At 37.5% G+C, this 18,343-nt stretch overlaps 1 protein-coding gene across 5 annotated transcripts in view; it reads right to left on the bottom strand.

Moving 5' to 3' along the window:
- The window catches only part of Larp4B (La-related protein 4B), an 88,959-nt gene that overhangs the window by 29,420 nt on the left and 41,196 nt on the right, over positions 1–18,343 (bottom strand). The window contains exon 1 of one of the 5 annotated variants that reach the window (XM_067129702.1): positions 10,288–10,579. The exons of the other annotated variants lie outside the window; for them this stretch is intronic. The gene's annotated coding sequence lies outside the window, so the exon portion shown is untranslated. Of the gene's footprint in view, positions 1–10,287; positions 10,580–18,343 lie in introns of those variants that run through there. 5 annotated transcript variants of the gene reach the window in all.

Below are 18,343 nucleotides of genomic sequence, written 5' to 3'. Positions count from 1 at the left end.
TCGAACCTCACGCTCACGTGCACGGAAGGCGCACGACTACGTGGAAAAATCGAGAAAAGGATAAAAGCAAACTCCATCGCCCATCAATCCTCGCGTTTCGAGTACGGGCCCGTTCATCGAAAAAAGCAGATAAAGTTAGACTCGCTTCGGCCGTTGTTGTAGTTGTTGCTAAACAACCCGAGTGCCGCGGTCAACGCGGGACAGCGTGCCTAGTCATACGGCATAAGTTGCGTCATCAACTCTTGGCAGTTGCGGTTGATCCGAGGATGGTCATAATTACGTAATACAATATGACGTGCATTTTCCTCGCTGCAAGGATGTTGCTCGGGCGGATTTTTTTTTTGGTAGAATGCAACGTGAAAGAGACGCGGAAGGGTGGGGTGGGGGAAGGGAAAGACGTTGCAACGGCATGTTTTGGGAAATATGGCCAATTTCAGTGTGTTTAAACTAGACGGGCATATGGTATATGGTATTTGCAACAACCTAAAGACTGAACTAAGAAATGGAGGAAGAAAAAATTGAATTAAAAGTAAGGTGACAAAGAAATTTGAGGATGAAAAGGACATTTATCCTGATTCATGAGTAAAGCTAGGCCCAATTTTCTCAAAGTAGATGTACGAGAGTAAATGAAACGTAGAAACATATAATAATAATAATAATAATAATAATAATAATAATAATAATAATAATAATAATAATTGCACACAGGTGTCATATTGCTATTAGTCATGTTTTTTCTTGTAACGTGGCATTCAATACGTTCTACACGACGGAGAAGAGAATCGAAATTTGAAATTCGGTGGTCTCGGTATAATGCTGTATGAGCCGCGGCCCATGAAACTTTAACCACGGCCCTGTGGTGGCATGGCCTAATCGTTGCCAGAAGCACGATTATGGCTAATTTTAACCTTAACTATAATAAAAACTACTGAGGCTAGAGGGCTGCAATTTGGCATGTTTGATGATTGGAGGGTGGATGATCAACATACCAATTTGCAGCCCTCTAGCCTCAGTAGTTTTTAAGATGGGGGCGGACAGAAAAAGCGCGGACGGACGGACAAATAACCATCTCTATAGTTTTATTTTATAGAAAACTAAAAATGTGCTAAAATCTAGAACCATCCACAGAATGGTTTAATTCTAGTTTTTATTATATATATATATATATATATATATATATATATATATATATATATATATATATATATATATATATATATATATATATATATATATCTTTACTAGTCAAATTTATTTTCAGAGTAAGAGAAAAGAACTTTGGCCGAAACCTGGGGTAATCTCGAGTTGAAAACTTCCCCCTCCCCTGTCTCTCTCTCTCTCTCTCTCTCTCTCTCTCTCTCTCTCTCTCTCCCAGGAGATGAAGGAGGAAATGCTGACAAGAATATAAAGGTGTCACAGTTGCGTCAGCAGCTTAAGAAAGTTTTCAGCTATTTATATCATCAATTGGCTGTTTACTTTTGGACTTCCTTTCCCTCGGCAGATTTCCATTTATAGGTTATTCTAATTTTTTCTCTTTTTTTTGTAATATTCGAATTACACTCCATTTTCGGAACTTTATCATTTACTAACATTTTTGTCTGTTCATTTATCAATATGTTAGTCTATTTTTTTTTTTTCAATAGCTGATCATCTCTTTCTGTACTTCCTGTTAACTTCTTTCAAACGAACGCCATATTCTTCGGAAGCTTTAATTTCAAGTCGGTGGCCCCTTTGGTGGGCTTGTTCCATATGGATAGGGTTCATCTGCTGAGTAATAATAATAATAATAATAATAATAATAATAATAATAATAATAATAATAATAATAATAATAATAATAATATATCGGTAGTAACCTTTCATTTAAGCATATTTACTGAATTTGATTGCTACCACTACAATAGAAAAAGAGTATTTTAAACTCTGTGGCACCATAGCAGCAATCAAATTCAGTAAAACAACAACAACAACAATAATAATAATAATAATAATAATAATAATAATAATAATAATAATTATAATAATAATAATAATAACAAAGAAGAAGAAGACGGAATCAAGACTTTCTAAGTGGCTCAAATGTACTGAGTCCACTTCTGGTCTATATTGTCTCAAACTTTCCTCTAATCAAGATTCACTCCCTCTAGCACTCCCGCCAACCACCAACCGAGAGTTTTCACAGCATTCTTATATGCGTTACTCATCAAACATTACATTGGGATTATGGAAAAGTCACTGTTTACCTGATACTATTCCTTCTGCAAGATTAAGCCACAGGCTACTTTCTTCGTTCTGCATAATTATGGCGTACATTTGCAGTTAACATTTCAACATTTCAAACTTTTTTGCATACATATTTTATAGACAATTATTTCATTTCACCATTTCAGACTGTTTTACATAAATATTTTACAGATAATTACTTCATTTAATCATTTCAGACTGTTTTACATACACATTTTATGATAATTTCATTTCACCCTTTCAAACTCTTTTACATACGTATTTTACAATGATTCCATTTCACCATTTCAAACTGTTTTACACACATATTTTGCAATTATTTAATTTCACCCTTTCAGATTGTTGTACATACACATTTTACAATTATTTAATTTCACCCTTTCAAATTGTTTTAGACACATTTTACAATGATTCCATTTCACCATTTCAGACTGTTGTACATACACATTTTACAATGATTTCAATTCACCCTTTCAGACTGTTTTACACACATTTTACAATGATTTCATTTCACCCTTTCAGTGTTTTACACACACATTTTACAATGATTCCATTTCACCATTTCAGACGGTTTTAGACAAATTTTACAATTATTTCCTTCCACCCTTTCAGACTGTTTTACACACACATTTCACAATGATTTCATTTCACCCTTTCAAACTGCTTCACACACACACATTGTACGGACAATCATTTCATAACCTCGCCACTGATTCTTGCAGTTCAGACATCCACACTTATCACTCGGCATTAGAGAGTCCCATTAAACAGCAAACTATCAATTTCAAAGCTTACCGTCTTTCTTCCCTGCCTTTCTAGATTCTGTAAATCTTGTGCTGGCTCGCTTAATGACCAATTCACGTCTACAATAATCTTTGATGTTATTATTATTATTATTATTATTATTATTATTATTATTATTCAGATGATGAATCCCGTTCGTATGGAACAAGCCCCAGGGGCCACTGACTTGAGATTCAAGCCTCCTAAGAATATGGTGTTCATTTAAAAGATTAAACGGAATTTAATAGGAAATAGAGAAAGGAGAGATCAGTTATCAGAGAAGGAAAGATAAATTAACAAATAAACAGATAAAAATCTAAGAAAATTATTAAAATACTTTGAGGTTCCATTTGTATGGAATGGAATGGAATACAGAGTTTAGGCCAAAGGCCAAGCACTGGGACCTATGAGGTCATTCAGCGCTGGAAAGGAAATTGAGAGTACGTAGGTTTGAAAGGTGTAACAGGAGGAAAACCTCAAAGCAGTTGCATTATGAAATAAATGTTAGGAGAGAGTGGATAGCAAGATGGAAGAAAGATAATATGAATGGAGGTACAGTAAAAGGAATGAAAGGGGTTGCAGCTAGGGGTATTTGTATGAGGCAACATCATCCTTCTTATTATCAAGTTACATTTTTTGTATAATTGTCAACAGTTCCTGAAGAATGACACTTGCACCATAAGCTGACGCAGTGGTTCTAAACCTTCTTATTAACCACGCCCCCTCTGAGAGTTGGTCCTTCCCTCCCCCCACCCCCCGCCCCTTGCATCTATGAGTAAAATTCCCTCCCAGATTTAAAGGAAAATGATAAATAAAGAGAAAGAGAAGGGGTGTTTCTATTCTTAAGCCCATCGAGTCTAACCAGAGTAGCAGACTACAGGAAACTAACGTTATAAAGCGATACGTTTGTATTTTTTCATAAACTTCTGAAGATGAGTTCCTCACTCTTGTTAAGAGAATAATGAATATAATTATATAATTCTTTATTTTTTCCCTGGCGCTTGGGCCCATCTCCTGGAAATTGCTGACGCGCCCCAGGTTGAGAACCACTGCGCAGCTAACAGGTTTACCGAATGCGTTCAGTAAAACCAGTCGAAACAGCTGTATTCGATACACTGAAAAGTATAGAGTAAAGTGGAAAGTAAATTTAAAATTGTGAGACGGGGAGACGTACTGACAGCAGTCAGGGAATTGGCATCTGTGCAAAGTCCAGTAGCCAGTCAAGATGACCCAGGCGTGACAAAGTAAGAAGCGTTTTAGAAAAAGCCACTTCTTCGCTTACACGCTCCTCGCAACAAAGATTTTAAAATAAAAAAAATAAAGAAAAAAGGAACACGATGGATCTCAGGCGTGCCTAAAGCGCTATAAAAAAAAAAACAGCATCAATATTCAGGAAGCGTAAGATGATCCACAGGTAAGAGTTTCGGAAGCAGTATAACAGCTGAGGAAGGGATGAGAGAAAACTGAAAAAATAAAATAACTGACTTTTTCGAGGTGTATGTTGGTATAGCTTTATGCTGGCTTGTATGTATGTATGTATGTATACATGTATGTATGTATGTATGTATGTATGTATGTACATAAACTATGTAAATATATCTATCTATGTGTGTGTGTGTGTGTGTGTGTGCATGAAACGTACGGGGTGAATAGATGAGGTGAAAGTTATCAGAACCAAAGAGCTTTAGTACATACATACACACACAAATATACATATCTGCTGATGAACATATAAACACATACATATATATATAAGTCTGTTTTTATATATATATATTTTTATATTTCGGTTTATATCTTATTTTTATCTTTTATATATATATATCTTATACATAGGTTACACACAACACACACACTGGTAATGAGAGAATCTCAGTCGACCCTCTGCTGATGAGCATTGCACGCAAACATCCGAAACGTATGAAGCTGTGGAAGTTCTCTCTCTCTCTCTCTCTCTCTCTCTCTCTCTCTCTCTCTCTCTCTTCCCTTCCTTCGCTTGTTTTTATCGCTTCTCCTTTCGTTTATCTTCTGGTTTCCTGTTTTTCTTTCAGTGCATGGAGATGACGATCTTATCCGTAAAGGTTATTTGATTAACGATAAGGCAAGAGAAATATATCTTTTGGAGTCTCTCTCTCTCTCTCTCTCTCTCTCTCTCTCTGTGACAGCAGAAGTGATAGTTAATGTACTGCTTCCTACACCTGCCTCCGTAACTACAGTACATGTAGAGGCTTAGTTAAACCATATAACACAATTTCACAAGCCATTCACTCGCCGGTACAATCAATATTCATATTACGGCCAATTGCTTTCCTGCACATTATAAGATTTATATATAATATGCATCTAATATCAATCGTTCAATCTTACATTCTTTTATGGTTTATATGCTCTCTTTTGTTCCGGTACATTATGAACTGAATTGAACTAAATATAGAATTTAGGCCAAAGACCCATCACTGGGACCTATGAGGTCATTCAGCGCTGAAACGGAAATTGAGAGTTGAAGGTTTGAAAGGTGTAACAGGAGGTAAACCTCAAAGCAGTTGCACTATGAATCAATTGTTAGAAGAGGGTTGAGGAAAGTAAGATTTCTGAAGAAAGAGAATATGAAAGGAGGTATAGTAAAAGGAGCGTTTTCACTTTAATTTACCGATATGTTTTCATTCTAAATAACAATCTAACTTCCATTACAGATTCAATCTTATCTGACTCCTATTTTTATCCAAGGTAAGAAAATATATTTCTTTTTCGTTTGTATATAATTATCGTCACTTATTTTTTCAGAATTACCTTTAAAACAGTTTTATGTTTCTATTTATTAATATAATTACACTTCTTTTTATCCCATTTACCTATAATTATCGTTCCAATATTTATTTTTTTTTTTTTAAATGACCTTCCAACACTTTTATCATCATTTTCCTTCTTATCTATTCTCGTCCTCCTACTTCATTTTGAGTTCTCTCTATCTTATCCATTCATTCATCCACTGACCTACGGTCGCACACAGCAACCTCCATGTCCCTAAACCCCCACCCCCCCCTTCCCCTACCCCCACCCCTAAACCCCCTCCCCCACCCAAACCAACACCTGGTAACTTGAATGCAACGAGTTTAGATCAATCAGACTCATTGACTTTCATCTAACTTACTTTCTTCTTGACTTGGCGGAGAGAGAGAGAGAGAGAGAGAGAGAGAGAGAGAGAGAGAGAGAGAGAGATAAGACTACATCTGTGCGTAAGTTTTCTAAAGTCTTTCCTCTTCGGTTGAGAAAGTACGACGGGAAAAGGGAGATAATAGATTTGATTTTATTTTATTTTATTTATTTTAAAAAAACAGGCCACTGTTTGGTGTTCGGGGAAACGACTTATGGTTGAAAAAATCTATCCATTACCAACTAAGTATTTGAAAGGGAGTATACGAACGTCGAGAAGTTTCTGTGTAAGGACAAGAGACGTCTGACAAAGAAAATGCTCGAATTGACACGCCCCTCCACATCTAGCCAGACTTTCCAGCCACAGACGTCCAAAATAATAACACTTCGGAATGACCTTGTGGAAGGTCTGAACGATATTTCATACATAATCTACAGTAATATAAAGGCTAGGAAAGAAATTCTGATTCTTCATAAAACAATCCTTAAACAAAGAAATGCATACGGAATTGGAACACAGAAGTCTGACTTGAATCCAAGAATCTCTGGCCAGGGATCGAGAATACGAACACTGACGCTACAAATAACAGTCACGGGACTTCATGATTAAATGAGGGTTATCCCAAGACCAAGAAAATGAAATCGACAAACGCTAAACAACACAAGCTTGAAGTGATATCGGTACAGAACATGAAAATGTCTGAAAACGTTCTGTACAATTCAAAAGCCACTGTTCTGAAAGTTTGGTTTCGGGAAGAAATACCTAATCACAGAAGAAGAGGTCCCATACCTAACGGTTTTAAACATCCCTAAAGACATAGTTAGGAATATCAATCTGCAATACTCTCAAAAGGGTACCTTCTCCCCCCCCCAAAAAAAATTAGTTTCGATATCTAAAAAATTTGGTCTATTGTTGGCACTTGCTAGGCCTACCTTTGGTGGAATTCTAGCAAAATCAACACATAGCTATTTGATATCACCCAATCACGCCAACGAGAAAGACAAACACATGGGACGAAACATAACCATAAATTCTCAGCGGATGCAATTAATGGAAACACTGAACGCGGGTTAAAATGATCGAGGGTAGGTCTAGACCTAGGATCGAGGTACGACTCATGTGGTCTGAGACTAATAGTACGACCTGAGTAAGACTAAGGGGGCGAACGTGCAACTTCGTCAAGGGAACGACACAGCCAAATGGGAAACAGGCCCTAGAAGATTCCTTTGTACCAAAGGTCCCTGGGAAGGGGTAGCCATCTGTCGCCCTTATCGGGTCCATAAGAGACCTGGAGGCTAAAACAGATTAAGAAGGAAAACGGGAAATCTGAGGAATGTCAGAAAACGGAAGTACAAAGATTCATTCCAATATCGAGCTTGGAAGTGGCGCATTTTGTTGCTAACTTCCAAAGACGGATGGATGTATGGCGGGCCCCCACCCCTTTGAAATCCTGGGAAAAAATTATATATATATATATATATAATTTACATTTATATATATATACACATATAATTACTTTATTCATTAAAGAAATATAGGAGCTGATATTTTTTTTTTATTATTATTAATCATAACCTGCTAGATCAGAGGGTCAAATGTGTTTGCCTGCTTGATACCAGAAACTATCCGTGCATGTGTTAAGATTTACCTCCCACCCGCCCCCCCTTGGAAAATCTGCTGCGGGCGCCCACGGAGGGATTGCATTGTTCATTAAATTACCTACCAATAGAGCGCTTTTTACCGGTTTGGGGCAGACGGTGATAAACTCCACGATGAGGCTTCGTGGACACAGTGGTAACAAAGAACGCAAAAACAAACCATTTTTTTACTGGCAACATGTACTTGTAAATCATATCAAAAGAATCTTTTAAAAAAAAAAAGAAGAACGAAATGACGTAGCATCTCGGAAACCAGGCTGCTCACATCACAGCATTTTTGTGGCCCAAGTCACGGACAGCGGAAATCAATATTTGTGTAACGGTTCCTACTGGAACTCGATGGGACATTTCATACGTTACCGCATAATGTGTAAGTGTGTGTACTGTATAAATACTCAAATATATATATATATATATATATATATATATATATATATATATATATATATATATATATGACGACACACTCAGAATCACATATGAAGAGTGAATTGACATCAGCCACAGAATGCCTTTTTGACTTGATACCATTTTACTGTAATATGACGTCACACAGGATATATATATACCAGTTAAAGCACATATCTGAAAGAATATAAAACACCATCACTATGAATAAATACTACGAAAACGCGAAGATATTGAGAGAGCTAAATAGAAAGTCGATATGGAGACTGAATTCTGATTGTCACTGAAGCGCCGAGTCCCAAGACAGACACCCGAACCCAGTTATTACCGGATGCTGGTTGTTATAAGAATAACAACAACAAAAATAAGATATTAATCAGGATGTTTAACAAGCAATAGGAAACAAGAGAACAAGAGTATGTATGAAATTCCCGGGAAAGCATAATCAGCATATTAAAAACTCATAAACCTCTATCCGGCGTCCGCAATAAAGCTTAAACGATTAGGCTAAAGCAATAAAATTGGGTTCCCGCTTTACGCTGAACTATGCAAGCAATGTGGGAACCGCTTCAAACTCAAATTAAGACGGATTCGAGTGAAGGAGACGGACTTTAAAAGCAGATTGCAATGTGTGTTGTCATAACGACAAACTCGAATAAAATTAAAACCAAGATTATTACAAATTTAAGAAACCACTTGTCAAGAAATTTTACGTGACGTTAGGCGCAGTGGGATTGGTGACCTTGAAAAGAGCAGCAAGGCATTCGTGGCCTTGAAAAGAGCCCAAAGGGGTTCATGACCTTGAAAAGAACTTAGGAGTAAAAATTGGTGGCTTAGTGAAAAAAAAAAAAACTCGAATGATTATCATCCCACCAACAGGACACCTAGAAACGGCCGCAGCACGCAACTTCACACGTTAAAAAAATCGTTAGACTCTAGTTAAAAATTGTAATCGACTCAAGACTTATATTACGACATCGCTGGCAATGACGTTTATCGAAGTAAGAATAACATGGGAAAATTTGAATCGACCTTCGTCACGTGGGCAGCTCCTAAAAAAAGGAGCTGAAAAACAAGTTTAAAACCTTTTGGGCAGCGAAAAAATAGCTGCCCAAGGTCAACACCTTCCTTCATAATCATTAAGAGATTACATGCATGTCGGAACTTGTCACTTGCAAACGAGCAATTGGAAGGATTTTTATCACGGAACAATACACATGTTTATAGGTCTAGCATTGATAGAGACGCGCCATTTGCATCTTGCTGGAGCACAAAAACTTTTGTCTCTAGGCCCAGGCTTCATATAAGTGGGTTTCCCCATCAAAAACAATAATTCACGGAAGCCTGTGTTGCCAGCCTATCTACATTTGCCAAAAGTTATTTATCATTATTGAATTTACTATAAAAAAAAGACGAACATAACTTGGGTGTCCTAAAAAAAAACAGGTTGCATTCATCAAACCTAGGTCCAAACACATTTCCCAGCGAATATAAAAGTTCAGATGCAGTATGCAACTTCTTCTCTCGGAACAGTTGGTCATAAAAGGTTTCGTCACATCACACGCAGCAACTGCATAATGGGATCCCAGTTCTTACAAAGCGTACATTCGGGGGAAACCCAGGCTCACCCATTTTCCTAAATACGAAGGAAGCGTAACGTAGACTCACTCGTTCGTTCACGCATGAAAATTTAACTTGAAATGAGAACGCGATGCAGTCTAACATCTATAACACTACAGTTGTAAACAAGAAAAAAACAGCAAAACGCGCGCACACACACACACACACACACACACACACACACACACACACACACACACACACACACACACACAGAGAGAGAGAGAGAGAGAGAGAGAGAGAGAGAGAGAGAGAGAGAGAGAGAGAGAAGCGAACACGAAAGGAACAAAACCTCTGACTCACGGCAGATGAGACAATGCACTAGGGAGGCTGACTATAGCAATAACAGTACGATTATTTATTTGTTTTTTTTTTATTATTCTTTTCTTTATTAACACTAATCCATCTTTCTTGTCATACCTTCAATCAGATCACGTGATAAGGTGAGCTAGAAGGATAGTGGGCTCCTGACGAACAGCTTTTCGTACCGGATAACGGCACGTCGTAATAGCCTAAATATATAGGTATGACACGAACATGACACGTTTCAAGCGATAGTACGTACGCGAATGACTAGCACCGACGCAACTCATTTAAAAATCCTACGTATATTTGTCATCGCACACAGAACGAAGTTTATCCATTATTAATTTTAAATGAGAGTGTACACAAGCCTCGGACGAGCAGAACGTGATTGAGACGGAATGTGACTGACCAAGCAGCCATTACTCAACACCCTAGACGTAGACTTACCCCTTCCCTTCCCCCACCCCACCCCAAATTCTAACCCCCCCGCGCTTTTTTTTATAGATTCAGCAAGGCGAATGTCATCAATAATGCTTCTGGAAACAACAAACATGACTATTGTTAAACAAAGCAAGAGGCACAATTAAACGAAATGGAGAGAATTCAATAAAAATGAGAAATGAGAAAAACTGACATAACGAGAAAACAATTAACGGTTTAAAAATAAGAAATGAAGACTAACGTTCAAAGAGAAAACTAGCATAAATTAGCATTTACTAATTAGTGAATTCTAATCAACAGGATTTACTAATTAGGTCAAAAACTATAAAAAAACTAAAATAAAGCAAAAAAAAATGCGCCGAGGTTTCTTCGGCACAATCGAGTTTTCTGTACAGCGTATAATCAAAGCCACCGAAAATAGATCAATCTTTCGGTGGTCTCCGTATAATGCTGTATGAGCCGCGGCCCATGAAACTTTAACCACGGCCCGCTGTTGGCCTGTCTTATATCGTTGTCAGAAGCACGATCATGGCTAACTTTAACCGTAAATAACATAAAAACTACTGAGGCTACAGGGCTGCAATTTGGTATGCTTGATGTTTGGAGGGTGGATGGCCAACATACCAATTTGCAGCCCTCTAGCCTCAGTAGTTTTAAGATCTGAGGGCGGACAGAAAAAGTGCGGACGGACAGATAAATAGCCATCTCAATAGTTTTCTTTTACAGAAAACTAACAACTTTATCAAAAGAACTTGAAGTGAGAGAGAGAGAGAGAGAGAGAGAGAGAGAGAGAGAAACGTTCCGAAATGAGGAAAAAGACCTTCATCCGGTTCTCAGAAAATATATAACGAGGTATGAAACTTACTGCGCAAAGAACCAGTGTATACGTCATTCAGTTCATCCATTTGTTATTTTCAAGTAACTTGTTTTTCTTTGACGTTTTCTAATAGGAAATCGATCTTAGTTTTCCTACTTGCTGCATTAAAAAAAAAAAGACGTTTAGACTCAGTATGCTTAATGTTACGGTACATACAAACACACACACATATAATACGTATATATACACGCAATATATATATATATATATATATATATATATATATATATATATATATATATATATATATATATATACACCTAATTCTTAACTCTCTTTTGGAATACGAACAAACACAAATACAGGAAGTTCAAATTTCACCAGACTTCGCACAGAAATAATTTCGGAAAGCAATCCTAGATTAAAACGGAACATTTCCTTTGAGTCACTGAATAATTATTAACACTTACAAAAGCCCTCCACTGTAGGACACTGGGAAAAATATCTCTCTCTCTCTCTCTCTCTCTCTCTCTCTCTCTCTCTCTGTGAAAGAATGCCGCAGTAACACATCCATTCATGCGAGGTGACACTAATGGATATCTCACATGAAAATCCTTCATAAGACGGGTAATGCAGTTTAAATAACTGAACACACACACACATATATATATATAGAACAATGTAAGAAAAAAGTAAACATAGGCCTAACATAAACACGCTCTCTACGCATTAAAGCAACGAGGGAAAACTGCTTAACATCTCCCAGATAACCGATCATTTACCAACGCAACAGAGACCACATAGGCCTAAAATAAACGAGCTCTCTACGCAGTAAAGCAACGAGGAAAATTGCAATATATCCACGAGATCACAAACTCGTAAACATCCGGAGCAGCCGAGATAACTGACCATTTTAAAACAACGCTTCTCAGTCAGTCAGTTAATCAGTCAGTCAGTCACCTCCTTCCCGATGCTCTCTAAAACGGGCATAAGAGAGGTCATCGACGGCGATAACACCACAATTGTTTTGATGAGATCATCACGTAAGTTTGAGGCGGCGAGGAATGCCAGAACGTGATCTCAGGAGGAGAAGAACAACCCGATAACACTGAGGCCAAGACTTTCAATGAAATGTTTGGATGTGAAATTCATAATATTCGGAGGACGAGGCATTAAGGAGATTGAAAACAATTAGGTCTCTCTCTCTCTCTCTCTCTCTCTCTCTCTCTCTCTCTCTCTCTCTCTCTCTCCACAAGCCATTACACTGAGCATCAGCTAAACTTTCTTAATTTATCAGGTAGGCCTATTCGAATCTCAAGCGTCTGGAATCATCACCATTCTTACGTGTTTCCAAGATAAACATAAGAAAAAGTAAGAAAGCCGACGTCCAGTTTGTTAATGAAAACAGCCATTTTTCACTCTAAGAATATTTACGAAGCAAACAAGAAGCATATGCAATGTAATGCAAATCTGGAGCACCCTGGCCAAAATCAACCAAACTTCATTGCTTACGAAAAACAAATAAAAACATACACATGCAAGCGTTGTATACAAAGCTTGTATACAAATCTTCCATATATAGACCAATGTTTAATAATATGGACCACAATTTCTTTTACGTCGAGGTGCACACGGATTAGAAGAGAGAGAGAGAGAGAGAGAGAGAGAGAGAGAGAGTACGGTACGCAGTTTACATCCGGATGCTTGCTGTAAGCAATTTCACCTGTCGACTCCTCACAGCACCAGAGTTGCCAACCGAGCGAAAGTTACGTCTAAAAAAATAATACTGTATGGCAAGTGATATTTATTTCCGCTCATTATTTCCACCATAAAAAAGAACGTTTATTTCCCACCCTTTATGCTACAAAAATTAACGACCAGGATCTATATATATATATATCAGTAATGCGTTGTATCAAATAAAGCTCTCTTCTTCTTCTTACGTGGAACTCAGGGAAAGCGCTTCCATTTACCCGCCAATTTTCAGATCGAAAGCTAGACGCAGTTGGAATCCGACATCCGCCTGATTTTATGATCGGGCGGATCCCAGTGACAATAGTGGACGCAAGAATTGGTTACACACCACATTACGACGCAAAATTGACGGCCGCCCAAGCGCTTGCTTGCTTTTATAAGAGATATATATATATCTGGGAGTCTCTTTCGCTATTCCGAACACCTCAGCTGAAGCTGTCACTTTGGGTATCTGGTCTGAATCATAAGCGATATATCCTTTGGTGCGTATCACTGAGCTCTACGTCAATAAGCTCTGCGAATACAAATATGTGTGTATATATTATTTATATACATGTTTATATATATATATAAATATATATCTATATAATATATATATATCTATATATATATATATATATATATATATTCATCACTTTACATATATTTTGTATATATTCATCACTTTATACACACACACACACACTCACACATATATATATATATAGAGAGAGAGAGAGAGAGAGAGAGAGAGAGAGAGAATTTGTCCCTTTGACACCTTCCTATTTTTTCTAATAAAACTATGAGTCCACAAACATCAATTAATATCGATTCACTTTATTCAGGGACTAACTTACGCACAAAGGAATCATTACCTGACAAGTGCATCTGCCCCAGGCCAAAGATTCGATTGGAATCCATGATTGATAGTCGAATGGATAAGTCGACTGTCTGCCACTGTATCTAAACCAAATGGCACAGGTTCGAATCCTGACCAGTGCAGGTGTACTTATCAATTATGATTTCACTTAAGTGAAAGATTAAGTGAATTCGAGATTATGTGAGATTTGTCTATATATATATATACATATATATATATATATATATATATATATATATATATATATATATATATATATCAGTGAGTACTTAAGGATCAAATTGCTAGTCCCAAGACCTTACTCTCACCAGCTGAAACCCACTAAGGTCGACTGACTATCAGGTACTTAGCCCACTGCTTGTTTTAACTGAGGCACAATGACGATTATTAGCAAAGCACATCTATACTACAGTGCCCTTACCCGAAGTTCGCGTCTGCATTTCAATGAATGAACCCCCAAGGGCATAAAACAATGCGCCACTCACCTCGAGGTATGCATTCTCGTGTTTCCTAAACATTACAAGACTTCTATTCCGTCTAGGCTTATAATTTCAAAGTCTCAAAGCTACGCCTCAACAATCTTTCCACATGCACTAACTAATAAGATTTAGACACTGTAAACTCTCTCTTTGCTATAGTGCCAATTATAACTCATTCTCTCTCTCTCTCTCTCTCTCTCTCTCTCTCTCTCTCTCTCTCTCTCGGCATTTGTCGTAAGCCATTATTTACATTAATCGTGTTTAAAGATTTGCCTTCGTCACGCGTAAGAATCTCTAGCAATTTGCATAACTAAACCCCTTTCTCGACTTAGAATGTTAATATATCAATCAAATTCTCAACTATATGCTCTATTAAATATGACAAATAACTGTGCGATCTTAAATGATAAATTATCGCACGATCTTAAAACTAAGCATAAAATATGTGAAACTACCGAGTTGAGTAATTATGCAGTCGTACAAAGACCAGGGGTGAGCGAGCACCGTATTAATTCCATTACAGGCTACAGAAAAAAAAAACTGGTTATGATTTCAGCACATACGGAATACAGATTGGCTGGGGGAGAGGCCACTGAACTCTGTAACAACGCATGAGAGAGACTGATGCCGAGATACGCGTTTTGTGAACTGACGCCATATTGAAATTGTTGTTATTCGTTTCGTAAAGTAAGTTGAACTGAATATAGAATTTAGGCTAAAGGCCAAGACCTCGGACCTATGAGGTCATTCAGCGCTGAAATGGAAATTGACAGTAAAAGGTTTGAAAGGCGTAACAGGTGGAAAACCTCTCAGTTGCACGACGAATCAATCGTTAAGAGAGGTGGAAAGGAAGATGGAAAAAAGACTATGAGCGGAGGCACAGTAAAAGGAATGTAAAGGGGTTGCAGCTAGGGGCCTAAAGAAGGCACGCTGCAGAGAACCTTAAGTAATGCCTACAGTGAACCGCATGAGGTGGATGAGACTAGAGCCGGGGCGATTAGTATCTCTTGAAGCCAGCCCAGTCAACGGGAAATAAGCTTGGAGCTAATGTAGAATAATCTCATGTATCAGATACATTTTGGTATAATATGCTTCCTTTTTCGATTTCGCTATCAGGTTTTAACAGCGGAAGCGTTATCTTGGGAAATTTGGCAATGGGATGACAACACTGAGGACCTCTTATTAACTCTCATTGTAACTGAAAGGGAAAGTACGATATGTATCCAGTTATATGTGTATGTAGACCAATGACATACATGCATGCACGGGTGTAGGTTTTATATATAGATACATATAGATATATATAATATAACCAATACCTGTGTGTCATCATACATACATATACATACATACATACATACATATATATATATATATATATATATATATATATATATATATATATATATATATATATAGTTAGATAGGCAGATAAATAGACAGATAACGTGTGAGTATAGAACACAAAATACAAAACTGTTATCAGATACACCCCTAACGCAGTGTGCCACTTGACTTTGAAAAAAATATGATAACACTGCTATTCTAGTTCGACCTCCCGGTGGCCCTGCAAAAGTGTTTCTCTCTAACTTTCTCTTCCATTTTCCAAGAAATTATGACATTATTACTCACAATATTTAGCAACAAACCAAAATAACAATAAAAAAGGAAGAGCATTCAACGCAAAAATATCTAACACTGCAGTTAGTCTAAGTCCAACCATATACAACCTAAGTTATATATTAAAAAGCAGATATGAGAAAAAATATCGACAGGAACAGACAAACGGATTTATAAACTGCAAAAACAGCTCAACGAACTCTTGCAAGGAGCGACATTCTAGTCTTCCAGCCTTCCCTAGGCCTAAAGCAGCCTTCCCTAGGCCTAAAGAGGAACCATGTTTTACCAGAGATTGCGCTACTCAGGCGACCTTATGTTGCTACTTCCGTGAAAACATCCTGTGTTGAAAAAACACCAACAACAAAACAGCTTCGTGTAGAATTAACTTAAAATGTAAGACCTTTGTTTAAAAAAAAAAAAAAAAACGCTGAAACGCGCTATTTATGGCCCCCATCCGTTTTCAAGAAAAAAAAAACTTTTTGTGAACATGCACTGACTATACGTTTCCTATCTGCAGTTGAGTCTTATACTGAGCTTTTTTATATATATTTTCGTCCCTATCTATGCAAAATACACGAACAAGTTAATAAATGACATCCCTAATCCCTAGTACGAATTCAAATCCCAACGGAAATTTCAAAGTCTCAACTACGCATTCCAGTTCCAATGCAGATCCTGTTCAGTCCAAGATCTGTATAGAATAACCGATCAAATCGAAGTCTGTCTACAATCAGCGGACAAAGACTGACACCAGGGACATAATAAATAAGTAAACTGGCAAAAATATTAACGATAAGCAACGCCAGAGCTTATGGAAAAGGTCACACCAGCGCAGCAACAGAACGAAGGAAATACCTAAAAGCACGATAAGGATGGAAAATCTGTTTTTTTTATTTTTTTTGTGTGCGTGCGTATGTGTTTCTCTGTGAGAGAGAGAGAGAGAGAGAGAGAGAGAGAGAGAGAGAGAGAGAGTTTAATGATTTCATGTTGCCTGCGTCAACACGTAGCTTATGAGACTAGCAAGACGCAAACATGTAGGCAAATCTCACAATCTCACAGAGCAGAAAAGTACAGCAATTTAAAATGATGGAAAAATTACCAGGTCAAAAAGACATACAAAAAAAAAAAAAAACTGTAACTAAGTTGATGCAGTTATAGAACGAACTTTGATCGTAATCTGTCGCCACTTAAACCGAGCTCGTTTAAGTGTTAAATGAGATACAGTTCGGGAGTAACAATGCATAATCGGGGTGGGTTGACTGTACGAGTTAGATAAGGGAAATGAAAACAAGTTATCTATAATTTCTCTCTCTCTCTCTCTCTCTCTCTCTCTCTCTCTCTCTCTCTCTCTCTCTCTCTCTCTGTTCCTTATCTGTGATAAGATATTATTGACAAACAGATTGAGCATGTTCAACCCCAACTGGTGCTTTCTTGATTGTACAATAAACAGAAGAGATATGAGAGGGTGGGCGTTTTCTCCGCACTATCATTCCTAAGTCACATATGTTGGGTATGTATTGACCTTACACCAAAATTGATAAGTTATCAGAAGTCTACGTCAGAGCCAGCAGTTTTTATGATCACTTACTGCAAAGGTTAAATATTACACGTCAGCAAGTGCACGTGTGTTTGTGAGAGAGAGAGAGAGAGAGAGAGAGAGAGAGAGAGAGAGAGAGATTTTTTAACGAATAATTTTAAAAATGGTTTTGCTACATTCGTACAGGTGAGGGTCACCTGGCCGACGCCATTTTCCTATTTCTTTTTATTGTGATAGGATGGGACATTTTGACGGCGTGCTGATTACTCACGTTAAGTCTCTCTCTCTCTCTCTCTCTCTCTCTCTCTCTCTCTCTCTCTCTCTCTCTCTCTCCCCAACCGCAACACCTGCTTAAAAACTAAGTACACCTTTCACCACCTCTGTCAGCAGAGGTATAATGGGTTTTAAACTAACGTGCTTAGATGGTCTTTCCTGAACCATTGTCTAGGCCTAGGCAGTATGAGTGAGAGGCACGGATCCTTGTAAACGTCATTGCAAAGGAATAGTCCAAATTTAATACGTTAATATAAAGTTTAAAGTTAATCTGGCATTTTTTTATAACCTCATGCTCGCCAGTACTTAGTTTGGCAATTGGAACTTAACGGTTTTACTGAATAACAACCACTGAACTCCATCGATTTTTTTTTAAATTCATGTCTTTA

Source organism: Macrobrachium rosenbergii, chromosome 27, assembly GCF_040412425.1.
Source record: "Macrobrachium rosenbergii isolate ZJJX-2024 chromosome 27, ASM4041242v1, whole genome shotgun sequence".
In the NCBI taxonomy this organism is placed as follows: Eukaryota; Metazoa; Arthropoda; class Malacostraca; order Decapoda; family Palaemonidae; genus Macrobrachium; species Macrobrachium rosenbergii.
This window is presented reverse-complemented; position numbering and strand designations above follow the sequence as displayed.